Source organism: Dermacentor albipictus, chromosome 1, assembly GCF_038994185.2.
Source record: "Dermacentor albipictus isolate Rhodes 1998 colony chromosome 1, USDA_Dalb.pri_finalv2, whole genome shotgun sequence".
NCBI classification, from domain to species: Eukaryota; Metazoa; Arthropoda; class Arachnida; order Ixodida; family Ixodidae; genus Dermacentor; species Dermacentor albipictus.
The window spans coordinates 506,697,758-506,711,767 of NC_091821.1; the positions used below are offsets into that span (position 1 = coordinate 506,697,758).

Here is a 14,010-nt window from a genome sequence, read left to right on the forward strand (position 1 = left end):
ACTGCACGGGCAACTGCAGTGCACCGGAGCCACTGGCACCTGCGCCGACACCTTAACGACATGTAGTGCCCCAGGTGGTCAAAGTTGGAAGGCAGCACTAACGCGGCCACCTCCTCCTATTGTTAGAGCCCTCCTGTCGCTGCACTAGCAAGTATATTCTAGGCACTATATTACGGGTGCGTCTGCTACATCTGCTGAAGAGGTATGTGAACAGTAGTTGCATGCAATTGTCATTCTTATGTGCATGTGGGTTCCTGATATCCACATCGTCGGTGCGCGCCATAGGAAAACACGCTTGCATTTACATCAAGTCAATCGAAATGACCGGGGCCGATGCTCCAGTACAAGCAAACACGATTGCTACAGCTAAAGCCAAAGATGGTTGTGTAATCACTGGATTGAGAGTAGCTTTCTGTAATTATGCACTGTGATTTACTTATATGCCTTTGAAGTAAGAATCAGGTAATAAAATCCACAGAACAATGGTTATTTATTGTTAAATATTAAAAAAATAAAGCGTGTACTGTCTGCGAAGTTTACCGGTAGGCTCGTGGTTTTGAGGATACACGTTCGGTTCCTAAACGAATGTGAATGAGTTTGGCAAACTCATTCATTTGGAAATGTCATTTGCAATAAATGTTACTACGTTTTGCTGCGGGACAGCAAACAAATGTCATTATGAGCGAATGTAATTCATTGTAAATGACATTAGATTTGCTGTGTGACAGGGGCATAATTTGTCTATCCCCCTACTTTAAAGCCCATTTTGATGATATGTAGGTAAATGAATAAGTAAATGTTTTGACAAGGGCACTTATCTTCACCAGAGCAGCAACTGCTTTCTTTTGGCAGTCTTTGTTTACCTGAATCACCCCGAATGGGAGAGTAGAAATAAGCATGTGCCTAGAGCAGGTTGAGGGAATTAGAAATGTTCAAAAAAGGGGTGATGATTTTGTTTTGATAGGGAGGGAATATGAGAAGGGTGGTGGTGCTACTAGTTCTTTCAAGGAATAGGGGGACAACAAGTCTGTTTCGTTTGAATGGTAAAACATTGATAATTATATAACAAAGTAATAGACAATTATTTAAAGTAAGATTCCTAATTTTATCAGCATATAAATTGCAGTATACATTTGCTTACTAAATTAATGAGCATGGTGTCACGCACACACAGATGAACATGACCAGATCTTACTTGATGACTGTGAGTACTTGTAGTCGCAAGGCTGGCATGATGAAGACCACCGGCAGCAGGGAGTGAATGCTTTGTGATGCTGCTCACTTGAATACATGTCAAATACTTGAAATTACGCTACATCCAACACTAGGCGCATGGGAAGACAATGGCATGAAAACACCTACTGTCTCTGCTAGCCCTTAGCCTTTGCAGCCTCAGCATATCACCTCCAAGATATGATGCGCCGGCTATCAATGTGCTTAGCTGCACAAATAGCCATGCATAGTCATGGCCAGTCCATTGCTGGAGAACTGCTTGATTGACCTTCAACATTGGGGGTGCTGGAAGATGGTGCGCATCAAGCCACCATCCTTCTCAGCTCACAGACAAAGAAAGTGTCATGCTTTCCCTTGCACCCACTGGATATGGCACACGGGCTGTAATCGTATAGCACCTGGACTTTATATGGAATCTTAAGGCAGTGCTGATGGGGACAGCAAAAATTCATCCGAAGTGTGCATATAATTCTTTTTGTATTAAATCAGAACACAAGTGTGCCATATTAACACAGATTTGAAATCTGGTGGCAACTCAGCTTTTTTTTTGTTCAGAAATTGGGAGCTAGGAAGAAATAGAGCTTTGCACAATGAAAAACCATGATATACAATGAAATGAAAAGAGGAAAAATGGGGGGGGGGGGGATAGAACAATATAAAGGCTGCCAAGGTAATCAGTTGCCACCCTGATGAAGTTCCCTTATCCTAACTTTGGTGCTGTAGACATCTCTTGCTCAAGCACTGTTGATCACTAGAAGTCGTGTTTAGTGAGTCACTGTTTAGCAAACAAGCAGTTTGTAGCGGTTTGGCTATCGCCTCCAGAGCTAGTGAAGAAGATGGACTTGCGTGCATATAGTATGAGAATAGAACATGCTGGCGCCCTCGACCTGAGCAGCCGCAGTAGCTGCAGCACCCAAGACCTTGCGGCACCGTGGCTGGCCAGCCTAAATAAACCATGGCCATGGTGGCTATCTCTTTGTGCCGCCTCCCACAAATTGATGACACCACATGACCAAGCCCAGCCATGCCAGCGTCAGTGCACTGACTCTACCAAGGTGAGAAGGACGTGGCCTCGTGGAGTCCGGCAGATGTCCCGCAATCCTGCATCGACGTGCCAGACACCTGGTTCATCCAACTGGACAGCCACTTCTATATCAACAAGGTTCTAAGCTCCGGCTACGTTCCAGGCTCTGGCTGCCACCCCCAGCCCCGTCTTCTACGAGGACTTGTGGGCAGCCCTCCTGGCTCACTACACCACCTCGAGACAGCAGCTCTTGTCATTTGAACCGTTGCATCATTCTGCGTCTTGTCGTCCCACATCGCCTGTTTCCACCTGTGCTGATGGTCGGCACACGCTGGTCCCATCATCAAACGACTACTTGGTTCGTGAGCCTCCTCCCCATCTCAAGGGCAGCTGTGCAACGACTCTTTCCAGGGAATTCACTGGGCCAAGAGCAAGCGCTTTCGGCTATACTATGGCTCGCCGCATTCCTTCCTTGGACGTTCCCGCAAGCTTTCTGTTTGGGGGCACCTCACTTATCACTGATTCAGAGGCTTTCTGGCTGACTCCACGAGGCGCAAATTTTGCTCTCTTAGGCACGCTGATGCCACAAGCACAACCCTGGTGATGCCTTCAGTGGTCATTGCAACCCTGATGCTATCGACATTAGAGATTTTGTTGCAAGCAGCAGCAGGCTCAAGATGTTCTGTGCTTGCACCATCCACAGATGCATGGTCTACCAAAGTTTTGCAGGAGCAGCTCTGCCATCTCGTTTCTTCAGCTTGAAAATAACTTCTTCGTCAACATGAGTGACATACACTTTGCTAACTCCATGCAAATTGCAAGCTGCCAGACAGTCTACTTTTGGAGCTCCGACTTCTACAGGCCTAGGCATCTACGAGAACCTGTGGCAGGTTGCGATTTCATGATACGGCATAACTGTGGCTGGGTTTTGCTCACAACCTACGCTTCTGGTGCTTCCTAGTATATTTCTCAGATTGCATAAACCTGATGTTCTCAATGCACAAGACAATGCGTGCCTGTGCGCTCTTTCAGTTTCCACAGCAGACATCCTGATGCAGGACTGGACTTCTTAACGGATGCTATGTTTTTATATGTGTGCCTTTTGTCTATCTTTCAATCATGCTTTTCACTAGGAGTGGGGGCCCTGTAGCGGTGTGACTATCCCCTCCAGAGCCTGTCAAGTAGAAGACGGGCGTATGTCTGTAGCGCGAGAATAGAACGCTAATGGGCTCGACTTCGGTGGCTGCAGCAGCTGCAGCTTCTGAGATCCCGTGGCACCACGGCTGGCCGGATTAAAAAAATCGCAACTACGGCGGCTACTTCTTTGTGCCGCCTCCCAGTAGTTCTTGAGATTATTCAGAATCGGGTGGTGTGCCGATGAAGATAACTTTTTGTTTTTTTAATGAGTCGGTAAATGCCTCCAGGCATATGGGGGTATGAGATGGGGGTGAATAAGGATGATTAAATGAATAAAAAAAGATTTGCTGATCTAATGAAGTCCAAGAGGGATCGATAATGTGGTCCCTGCATCCAGGCAGTGTAATCGCTCGTATTATGCGGCGAAAGTCCCGCTGCTGCGAGGTGCCGGAGTCTCGTCAGTTTCAGTGCAGGGCAAACCCACAGCAGGTGGTGGATGTCGGCTTCAGCATTTCGCGACTTGCAAAATGGACACCGAGGGTGAGGATGTAATGGGCAAAAGTGCGGCCACTTCCGAGTCGCGGCAGGAGTGAGGGCAACCCCGACCCGGATCCTTCGAAGTGCAACCTCCTCTGCACGGGTAAGACCGTAGGAGAGGTTCGCACTCGGAGGTATGAGAGCACGTGTGCGGTGCCAGAGCTACTCCTTTCTTGTTAAAAGGAGGGTGGCAGTCAACTAGGTGAAAGAGCTGAGGCAGTGACGCTGGAGAAGTCGCTAGACGGGTCGCACAATCCGCACAGCTTTGGAAACTTAGAAGGTTGCATGAGATCCACTCGAGAGATATTGGCTGCAGGATGCGTGCCGCCAGAAGATGGATCTGTTGACATATTTCAGGGCTGCGAATGACACATCGCAGAAGCCGTGTCGCCTGGAGGGCATCAGTGGGGATGATGATGTGGGCCGTCGGGACCATGGGAAAGCCGGCCACAGAGCACAATCCTTCTCGAACAGCAAGGAGCTCAGCACAAAAGGAGGAAGGAGGCTCTTGGATTTGAAACTGGGTTGTCTTATTAAGGGCAGCTGTGCAAGGGCAATAAATTGCAGTGGTTGTTTCACAGTCCTGAATGCTTGCATCAACTTAAAGCACGATGGAGCCAAGCGGCAGGTCAACATCTTGAGCTATAATTCGGTCATGAAGTGACGACGACGCGTGAGTTGATGTCGGTCAACATATATGAGTTGGCTTATTGCTCAGCTGTACAAAACTCCAGGGAGGAAGGACTGGCGTTCGTGGGGGTAGAAGGGAGTATGAGAAGGCGTAAGGCCTGAAAGCACACGTTGTGTGTGAAAGGCTGGCCTGAAGCCTGCGAGCATCACGTCGCCGCTGCACCAGCTCATCTAGTATGTTCAGCTTTGCATTTTCTTGGAGAGCTACGATTGGGGTGATGCGGGGAAGACGAGTGATGACCTTCATTGCCTCACGATTAACAGCCTCAAGGCGATTCCATTGTGCCCTCGTCAAATGCTGGAATTGGGTTTGATGAACAAGGCGTGGTTACACTACCGCCTTCACCAACTATCGCGCAACATATGAACAGGCGCCGCCTGTTTAAGGAGCAATGCGCCTAATCAGACCCAACGTCTGAATTGGCTGCTTTTTAGCGCTGGAGGGCCAAGCAGTTCCGGTTCCCGACTCATGTACCGTTATACCCAGAATTTTTAATGTTGAACATTGTTGAAGTGGGGTTGCAGATAGATGAAGACAAATGGGTGTTGCAGTGAGTTTACGCCGGCCCCAGCTATTGGCGACTGACATGCAAGCAGATTTGCTGACGGAAAGCCTAAGGCCGACCGAAGAAGCGTAAGTTGACGTGATATCTAAAGCTGATTGAAGGGCAGCGGCTTGAGTCTGCAGGTCATGATGAGTGCTCCATACCGTGATGTCATCAGCGTACAAGAAGTTTATGTTGGGTACATCGTGTAAGCGCCATGCAAGCGGGATGAAAGCAATAATAAATTATGTGGGTGACAATACCGATCCCTGGCGTACGCTGCGAAGAGGGACAAATGAGCCGACGGCGCCACCACTGAGGCGAATTGCAAAATGTCGGTCTTTGAGGAAAGATTTGACAAAATTCCATACTATAGGGGGAAAATGCAGCATGTCAATTGAGGCCAAGATGGCAGCATGACATGTTATCATACGCCTTTTCGACGTCCATAGTGAGTGCAGTACGGACACTGTGGCTGCGAGTTGACGATAAAACAGAATGCCAAGATAGCCAGCCCATCTTCAGTACCTATGGATGAACGGAAGCCAATTTGAGCGGGGTGGTAGAAAGCATGGTGCTCTAGCCACCACGACAGTCTTGTGGCTAGCATTTTCTTGGCAAGCTTGCACAACGTTGACGTTAGGGAAACGGGTCGGTAATTGCCAAGGTCAGTCGGCGGTTTGCCTGGTTTTGGAATCGGGATAATCAGTCTGGAGGGACGCCATCTAGCCATACCTTGTTAATGGTGTCGAGGAGTTGAGGCAGCACAGTGTAATTCAGGTTCTTGTATGCCTCATAAGTAATAGTGCTTGGACCGGGTGCTGCCTTGCGACTGGTACCATCTATCACTGCAAGCAACTCGGGCATGATGAAAGAGCTTGCAGTCCCCTCGGAGTCTACTGTAGATGGTAACTTGTCGATATGTGCCAGAATGCCTGCCAAGGAAGCACCATTGGCTGTTTGAGGGAACACACTGTACTGAGGGGAAAACTTCCGGGCTGCTTCTCTGGCGAAATCATCTGGCAACAAGCCAGCAGCGAAGCAGGCTGTGGCTGCTGCGTCTGGACAGCGGCAACCGTGTTCCATGGCACGGAACGTTCGCCAGAGAGAAGCATTCGATGTCTTGGATGAAAACCGCTCACACCATGTATGTCAGTGCCACCGCGAGAGGTCGCGTTCATATCTTCGGGCTTTAGCAGTAAGGAAATTCAGTCTTGTACATGCTTGTGCAGAAGTGGGGTCTCGGGATGCTGCCAGCTCAGCTTGTCTGCGAGCAGCCCACTAGTTGAGCAGGCCGATATCCAATGCCGGTCAATCGACGTCTACCCAGCTGATGGTTGTAGCTTCATTGAGCGCGCTTTGTATGCGGTCAACAAGTAGTGGTGCGAGTCGACAGAGGTATCTTGGAGAACGGAGCGAAAGGTGTCCCACTTGACCACAGTACACTTGCGGTGCAATCGCTGGGCCTGCGATGGATGGAGGCCGATGATGATAGGGTGGTGGTCACTACCCCAGCAGTCGGGCTTCAGGTGCCAAGTGGAAGTGCCGGGACCCGACCACCACGTAAGATCCGGTGCGTATGTGGTACAACGAGCTTGAAGCACAGCCTGCGTTGCTGAATCTGGTGGTTCAGTAGTACAAGCAACACATCCGTGAAGGCGTGTCCCACACACACCTACCTCGGGGGCTAGGAGTAGGGTATCCCCAATCTGGGTGAGGGGCTTTAAAATCACCACCAACTAATTTATAGGACACGCTGGGTATTGTCGACGGACATTCAATAACCACCCCAGATTAATCCTTGAAGAAGAGCCACTGGTTGGTCTTACGTAGTATGACACTACCACAACAGTTGCTTTGGGTAACTTCACAGCTACTGCCACTACCTCCTATGAGTTACACCAGTTTTCTAGAGAAAGGCAGACCTGAGGATAGCGCGTATCAACATACACTGCTGCTTTTCCTGGAGGGGCAGATGTGTGCATGCGATGGTCACTCATCGAAGGAGACACGTATCCACTGAAGCCCGGAATGGCAGGCAAGGCGTTGGTCTCCTGTAGTAACAGGGCCCACACCTGCAGCTTCTTCATACGTAGACGGGATTTAAGCTCCCCCACTTTCGTGGAGAGCCCTGGACAGTTCCATTGAAGCACGCCACAAACACCTGTACCTGCCATTTTGATTACGAGTCCACGTGTTGTAAAATCACAGATGTCGGGTTGGATAACTGGCTGACCATGAACCACAAAAGGGATGTTGTAAAGTTATCCGGCAATGGGGCAGAAGACCTGGTAGACTCTGCGAACGATACAGCAGGGCGTGACAGAGACAATGATGCAGCGGAATCAATAGTTGTAGTGGTGTGAGATTCCACTGCACGTTGGCGATGTGCAAGTAGTTCACGGTGCTGTTGGAGCTTGTAAACCTCCGCTAAAAGGCAAGCAATTTGATTGTCAACTGCTGCCATATCATCGCGCAGATGTTCCGGCACGCTATGTTTTTGTGTAATCAGCGGGCGATCGCGGTCTTTGTGAATTTTGTCACTGTAAGTCTGTTGGGAATGGGGTGCAGGCAGGTTGGGCTCGGAAAGCTCTGGCCAGTCGTCATCCCACTGGAGCGCCTCAAACCTGTTAGATGTTGGCACTGCTTGTGTGGCAGCATGCTGAGGCCATTGCTTATGAATCCTGCGACGAACCTTCTGAGTGGCCTTTTGCTTTGTGGGACAAGTTGGAGAAGTGATCTCGTGGTCGTCCGTCTTGCACAGTCCACATCGGTAAGACACTTTGCCTGCTAGTACAGCTTCATCTGGCACCTTAAACGGACAGGATCGGCGCGTGTGACCAGGTCGGAAACAGTTGTAACAATAGACGACACTGGGTTTATATGGCCGAGGTCGTAGAACGTAGCCATAGTAGTACAGGCGGGCTGGGGGAGTTGGTGGGCCCTGCAAGGTGACGATGGAAGAGCGCCCCTTTTTCATGTAACGTGCTTGAATGACACGGTTAGTAGGACAGTAGAGCTCACGCTGGAGAGCAGCCTGGTCCTCGCCAACGTCAACGTTGTAAACGACACAACGCTGTAAGTCCGAGCCCTCTACCAGGTACACCTGGACTGGCACAGTGACTTCGTTTGTGATCGAGAGACGCTGAAGCGTTTGCTAACGCTCAAGAGCAACCAATGTCGGGAGCCACACAGCGATGGTATTTGACTTCTTCCCGGCCGTGAAGCCACAGAAGCCTGTGGTGCCAAGACAAGCGTCTAGGTTAGCCTGAATAATCCTGTTCAGAATCTCCGTGAGGCTTGTGGGGGCCAGAGCTTTAATGGTTGCTTTATAGCAAACTGAGCCCAGTGTCAACACAACTGGGTGGTCAGTCATTAGACAGGAACGCTTGCCTTGGGAGCTGCTGTTGGCCAAAGACGAATCTGGTGCAAACTGTTCCGAAGGACGCTTATGAGAACCACGGGGGGCTGACAACACAGATGGTAGCGCAGAAGACAAGTCCATAGGGGTACTTGGTTCGTCATGCACGGTTGGAGCCCCATTCCCAATCGGTGTCTGGGAAGCCATCGCCGGGCTTCGCCCTGAGGGCAGATCGTTCACGGTCTGATGCGCATTTTGGGAAGGCGGCAGGTGGGCCGTAGCCAAAGGACTTGGAGGAGGAACCAGGAGCTGGGATCCAGGCTCAGGTGTCAATTGTGCGGCCGGTAATGCCATTGTGACGAGTGGTGCTGGTGAACCTACCGCCGCCAGCGCATCACCGGAGGCACTAGGCCTAGACCCGGTGCACGATTCAGCTGCAGGGCTGATTAAGTGACATTCGTTTAATGCCAGAAAATTAGACTGCGCCTGAGCGCCCGGAGCGTCCTCGGATGACTTGTGGTTTAATCTCTTGAAGTATGAAACATATTTACGCGGAAGGCGAGATTTTTCACAGGAGCGATGAGCAGCAATCTTAGCATTTTAGCAATTCAACAATTCAGCATCACATACTGCAATTTCCTCAGCATGATGCCAGTGAGTTGCAAGTAAGCATTTTTATTTTTGGCACGGAAGTGAAGCAGACTACTGTGCTTAAAAAATGGGGTGATGTTAGTGCTTGTTCACAGTTCGGTGAAACACGGATAAATGTTATGAATTGACAGCTTCCAATCCAAACTTCCTTAAGAACAATGCCTTCATCTTTTGACTCAACTCTTTTGCCTACACATGGCAAATTGGCATGTTAGAAGTGTCACATTTGACGTGATGGTAGTGTGTTTTATTCAGCCAATGAAAATGTTCTGCACTGAACTTTGGCAAAAATTACTATGTGTGCATGCAATATTGAAAATAAGCTTAGTGGAGTGATATGCCTGAATTATTCCAAATAATACAGTAGATTTTTGTTAATTCGCCTCCAGTTAATGTGATATTTTAGATAATTTAATCCTGGCCAGCATTCATGCATTTCAGTGGGCCCAAACTTTTGTTATTTCCATCCTAAAATTTACCTTCGCCAGATAATGCGAACTTCATCTCTCGACACACGTGTGCCGGAACCCTAAGGTGACCTCTATAGTGACCTCTTTAGTGGCAGCGTCTGTCTCGGCGGAGCTTGAAAGACGGTAAACGCATTGAACACACGTCAATCTCCCGTCAAAAATGCCTATATTCGGCCTGCCCTAGGAAGATTTTCAAGCAATTGCCATAGCCCACAGTATCTGTTCATGGTATTTACCCAATCCCAACACTGGCGTTTTCGTTTTTGAGAAAATCAGACAGAAAATTGCCTGTGCGATGCACTCGGACACTATACGAAAACAGCCTTCACAGCATTTCCATGTTTAAAGCATAACAGTAATGTATTGGGACCCACCGTGATTGCTCAGTGGCTATGGTGTTGGGCTGCTGAGCACGAGGTCGTGGGATGGAATCCCAGCCATGGCGGCCGCATTTCGATGGGGGCGAAATGTGAAAACACCTGTGTATTTAGATTTAGGTGCACGCTAAAGAACCCCAGGTAGTCAAAATTTCCAGAATTCTCCACTATGGTGCCCCTCATAATCAGAAAGTGGTTTTGGCATGTAAAACCCCACAATTTAATTTTTTAGTGTATTGTGACGAAGCTGACTTGTAAAAACGATGCAGCGAAGCTGACTTTAAGAGACTGGCCGCCATTGTGCAACACTTATTAGATTAGACCCTTTCACATTTTTCTTGCTAAAAAATCGGGTGTGCATTAGGTCTATATTTTGGTTAAAAGATTTAACATCATTTTTATGTTAATGTTCTATTTGGACACAAAGAAAGCAGGCGCAATTTTAATTTGAGGGCGTGTTCGTACAGGGAAATACTACCAAATGAAACAGCTTTGTATTTCGGTGTTTTTTCTGCATTATGTTTTATTTGATCCACCGGTTAATTAGATCAAATTTGTTCGTCTCGTCACGGTTGAATCAACAGTAGTCGACTGTATCACATCTGAAGTTAATTAGGTCGCTCATCTTACTGACAGCACTTGCTCATTTTACATGGAATGTGCAGAGGTGGCTGAAAACTTGTAGAGCAGTGCCACTGTTACTGAAGGCAATGCAGGTCTTTAACCTTTTCAGGGTTAAGCGTTCTTTTTAATGTTGTACATGCCCAGCGCCACTTTTTTCCTCAGGTATTGTAAAATGAACACAGCAGTTTATTTTCCGTTATGCAGAATGGAAAAATGATGCCGCACTCTTGCTATGGTCCTCACATTCCTGTCTTCGTTTTGTATCTTCTACCTAGTACTGTTCGGACACTCATGTTTCCACGAGAATGTTGCTGTTTCAGAGCCAAAAAAACAAAATCAAGAAAACCCTGCAATAAGATAACGAAAAATGGCAGAAACATGCATGAGTGGGGGCCTCGCGTTACGGTGCGAACATTGAAAAGGAATATTGCTGTGGTATCAGTGCAGAAACTTCAGGTATGCAAACCCCTCCCATCGCTGGATGTGCCCTCTGTGCAGCATAACTACTCATAAGTCGACGGTGCATTGTGCAGTGCTCTAAAAAAAAAAACCAGACAGCAAACCAAGAGAGATGAGAAATTATGCTTCTGTAAAATAGACAAGATAGCAGAACTACCTTGGAGCCCTCCAACTTCATGTTACTGCGCACATCAAGCTGGAAAGAGTGGACAACCTACTGGTACGACAGTGATGCTGAAAAGATTAAAAACCTGATAATAAATTGCTTGAGTTACACAGAGCATATAAAGGGCCTAGGAGGAGAAACCATAAATATATTCAGACTGATAAACCATTCATTGAAAACCTTAATTTTTTAAATTTCACGATAAGATGTCGATAAAATGAATGTGAAAGTTCAGTTTTTAAATGCATAAGCATTTATATGCTTAGCCAACAAGGAAAACTGTCCGGCCCTCCATCCGTCTGTCGTGTAGAACGATCACTTTCAAGTTAGGGCCAGCAGCAAGTGAATTCACCTTCATGCTGCTTCTTGCTTCAACGCGAGCTAATCAGATAGAACACAGTGCTGACGAAGCTATCAGCACTCGCTGCACTCTGTCCCCATCGCAGATCACTTACAAGATAGGGGCCCGCACATCTCGCTTTAACATGAACTAAGTAGCGAGAACACGGCGCATGAAGCTATTAGCAGTCGGTACTCACTGTCTCCATTGTAGATCGCTTTCAATATATGGCCCACATGGCCGCGCCATATGCAGCTGCCACCGGAGTACGGTTGATCATGTTCATGATGGTTTGATGTGGATGGATAAGAGGCTAAAGTGTGATAATGGCTTATAATGATCAGAACATCATCAGCGCACCTGTAGCCACCACCTGCAGTACTTTGTTTGCATCATCAATTTACCTTGAGCCACCGTCCGTAGCAGTTCATGTCGCTGCAGCGCTGTCGTTGGTACTGGCTGTATCAAGTTTCATAACATTGATAATGACACCGGGCTGCGTGGAGACGAGCAAGTGGCACAATGCTTACGCATACTTAGACAGCCCCCAAATGAGTTTCTGCATGAAGTTTTTTCTTTGGTGTCCCTTTAAATTTAGCTATTTATGACCACGAACACCCACCCTATTGACTGAGTGCACTTCTACAAAACTGAAGATGATTTCAGGGCCTCCTTAATAACAGTGTGGTTAAAGTCTGGGCTGAACAGCTTCGAATACTGGTCTGGCAACTTCCTTATTTCACCATAATATAACGGTATAGCAGTGCAACAAGTTGAGGACTAAAGAATAGAAAAGCATGCATGATGAATGCCAACTTGCTAGATTTTGTCATGTGCTGAATGAGGGATGTACCTACTAGAAGTGGCTTTGTCTTACTACGGGCCATTCTGAAAATGCTCGCAATGCTTGATTGTGCTCTGGGGTGATCATTAGTGTTAAAGCAAAGCATTGCAGGCTTGCATGAGTCAAAGGAACACTAAAGAGAAAGACTCAATCAGTTTAAGCCAGTAAGGTATTTCAAAATTCTATTTTTTCTTAATTGCACTGTAAGAAGTCGATTACTGTAAGCGAAAATGAAGGCTGAACTTTCATGTTTTAAATTTCATACGGAAACCTCAGCATTGGTGCGTCAGCATGATGTCACAGATTTGAAAGTATCTTTATGTATTTGGGCCGTCATGACAATAGAAATTCTCGGAACTCTCTTTGACTCCTTCACAGTACTGACACGTGTACTTGTTTATCTTTATCAGGCGACCACGCTTCATCGCTTAACAAATGTTATTGTGCAGTGCAGGACGCGCCTGCATATATCGGAAGTTTTTGGAATGTTATCGATGGTTCCATCCACTGTCTGTCACCGAAACTTGTGTAATCTGATTGCATGTATGCATGGTGCGAATAGTGTATAACTTTGCGGAAGACACGCTGGTCCCAGTGATTACTCTGGAACCTTCGACAACTGATGTATAAAAGCCGATGCGCTCGACCCGCTGATCACATTTTCGCCAATCGCCAATCACGTTCGCAGCTATTGCTGTCTTTGAGTGCGACTTGCTTTTGTGGGCACAAGTTTGCCCAATAAAATGCTAGTTTCGCCATTCATCGTTTTGCTTTCTTCACCGTCACTACCACGTGACAATACTATGTAGTCCATCAACATATTGAACCAACAACTCACATGTTGTAGTCTTTTGTAACTCTTGCCTGTTCATGATGTTTAACGAACTAGCCCAAATTGGCACCACCTGCTGCCGATAATCGGGCCGAAGCAGATGTTGTCAAGGTGAGATGTGTGAAATTAAGGGGGGTTGTCGCCATCGGTTTTTTGTTCCCGCCACCTTGCAGGCTATGGTAGGTTTTAGTATTGTAGAAGCGTAATTTACTAAGATAGCCGAACAGATTTTCTCTTTAGTGTCCCTTTAGTATGCCAAAAATATGAGGTGGAGCATTTAGCATAGCTACATCAACACTTGTACTCAACGCTAACTGTGCTCTGGATAGAGTCAGTGCAAAAAACTGGTGCCTGCATAGGGTTCCCGACAGTTACCTAGATCCGGGACAGTATGCATTAGAATGTTGCAAGTTGGGGCTTTGGATTTTGGAGAACAGGACACCCTGGAGACATTGAGCAGTGTTCCATTTGGCACAAAGGTTTAGTGTGTAAAGTGCAGCTTTTTTCAAATGTTAGGTAACATCATTTTTTGTTAACATGTAGGTGTTCGTTCTAGGGTTTACAGTGATACTGAACATGAACAGTATCGGTGAGTCACTAAGATTGGAGCAATAATGAATTCACGCAAAATTAGAAAAGATGTGGTTTCGATCTGTTACTGTAATCTTTTTGTCTACATCGAATGTTAGTGCTTTGTAATTTACGCTGCTCTCTGAATAA

General features: G+C 47.2%; 1 protein-coding gene across 2 annotated transcripts in view; it reads left to right on the forward strand.

Moving 5' to 3' along the window:
* LOC135907568 (proteasome adapter and scaffold protein ECM29) overlaps positions 1-14,010 on the forward strand; it is a 505,292-nt gene that overhangs the window by 19,042 nt on the left and 472,240 nt on the right. The gene's annotated exons all lie outside the window — the stretch shown is intronic.